The sequence below is a fragment of the Orycteropus afer genome, unplaced genomic scaffold, assembly GCF_000298275.1.
Source record: "Orycteropus afer afer isolate SDZICR_OR568_19922 unplaced genomic scaffold, OryAfe1.0 scaffold00031, whole genome shotgun sequence".
NCBI classification, from domain to species: domain Eukaryota; kingdom Metazoa; phylum Chordata; class Mammalia; order Tubulidentata; family Orycteropodidae; genus Orycteropus; species Orycteropus afer.
The window spans coordinates 8,864,851-8,867,021 of NW_006921618.1; positions in this window are offsets into that span (position 1 = coordinate 8,864,851).

Sequence of the window (2,171 nt, forward strand, 5' to 3'; positions counted from 1 at the left end):
ATATATACACACACATATATATATAATGTATATGTATATATATAAATAGTATGTACATATAAATTGTGTGTGTGTGTGTATATATATATATATAATGTGTGTATATATATATATGTATGTATATAAATACAAATGAAACTCACTGCTGTCAAGTCGATTCGACTCATAGCGACCCCTCCTTAGGTTTCCAAGGCAGTATCTCTATGGGAATACATTGCCCAATCTTCCTTCCAAAGAATGGCTGGTCGATTTGAACCACCAGTTTTCTGGTTAGCAGTCAAATGCCTTTGGCACTATGCCACCTGAGCTCACATAACTCTATCCCCTGCTCTATTATATATAAGAGTGTCCATGCAGCATTTATAGATATGTATGTAGAAATATCCTCAGCCATACATACATATATAATTTTAAAAAGCTCCTCAAAAAGAAATCTCTAGGCCCAGATGAAGAATTCTACTCAAATTTTGAAGAAAAATTAATAGCAGTTCTATATCATCTCTTCCAGAATATAAAAGAAGGGGGAATACTTCCCAATATATTTTATGAAGCTGGTATTACCCTGACACCAAAGCCAAAGACAGTACAACAAAAGAAGACTCCAGACAAAACTCTCTCATGCATATATAGGTAAAAATTTTAACAAAATATTAGCAAATAGAATCTCAGCAATATATATGAAGAATTATACAGAATGACTGAGTGAGGTTTATTCCATGGATATAAGATGAGTTTAATATTTGAAAATCAATCAATGATATCCAGCATATTAATAGGCTAAAGGAGAAAAATTACATGGTCATATCAATTGATGAAGAAAACTATTTGACAATATTCAATGCCCATTCATGATTTTTTTAAAAAACACACAAATCTAAAACTATATGGTAATTTCTGTGACATGATAAAGAGCATCTACAAAAAATCTAGTATCCAGAATAAAGAACTTTCAAAACTCAACAATACAAAACAATCCATTTAGAAAATGAGCAAAAGATATGAATAAAAATGTGAATAGTCATTTCACCAAAGACAATATATATATGGAAAATAAGTACATGAGAAAGATGTTCAACAACATTAGTCATTAGGGAAATGCAAATTTAAATCATAAAGAGATGTCACTACATATCTATCACAATGGCTAGAATAAAAAAGTGTGGTAATACCAATTGCTGGCGAGGATGTGGAGAAACCCAACCATTCGCATATTGCTGATAAGAATATAAAATGGTACAGTCACTCAGGAAAGAAGTTTGTCGGTTTCTTAGAAAACTAAACATGCAACTACCATTTGACCCAGCAATTGCACTCCTGGGCATCTATCCCAGAAAAATGAAAATTCATGTTCACACAAAAACCTATAAATGAATGTTCATAGCAGCTTTATTTGTAATAGCCAAAAAAAAACTAGAAACTCAAATGTCCTTTAACAGATGACTGGTTAAACAATCTGGTGCATCCATACCATGGAATAGCTCTATAAGAAAAAAATATAAGTATTGATAAATGCAACAACTTAGAATCCCCAAAGAATCGTACTGGGTGAAAAAAAATACCAGATTAGATATTGTACTGTTCCATATTATTCCATAGAGCAAATAGCAAAATTACAGAAATAGGTATCAGATTAGTGGTTGCCAGGGATTAAGGAGGGGGTGGGAGGGAAATGGGGCTGGCTATAAAAGGCAATAGGAGGGATATCTGTTGTGGTAAAGTGTCCTATATCTTGGTTGTATCTATGTCAATCCTTGGTTGTGACATTGTACTATAGTTTTGCAAGATGTTAACCACTGGGGAGGAGCTCTGGTAGCATAGTGCCTAAGGCTTTTGGCTGCTAACCAGAAGGCTGGTGGTTCAAACCTACCAGCCACTCTTGGAAGGAAGGTTGGGCAATCTACTTCCGTAGTGATACTGCCTCAGAAACCCAAAGAGGGGTCACCATGAGTCGGATACGACTCGACAGCAGTGAGTTTTAACCATTGGGGGAAGGTAAAGCACACAGGATCTCTGTATTATTTCTTACAACCACACAAGCATCTACAATTATCTCAAGCAAGTTTAATTTTTTTTTTTAATTTTATTTTGATTTGGGTGAAGATTTACAGAGTAAATTCACTTTTCATACAGCAGTTCACATATACTTTGTCTCATGTCATTGACCAAAATTT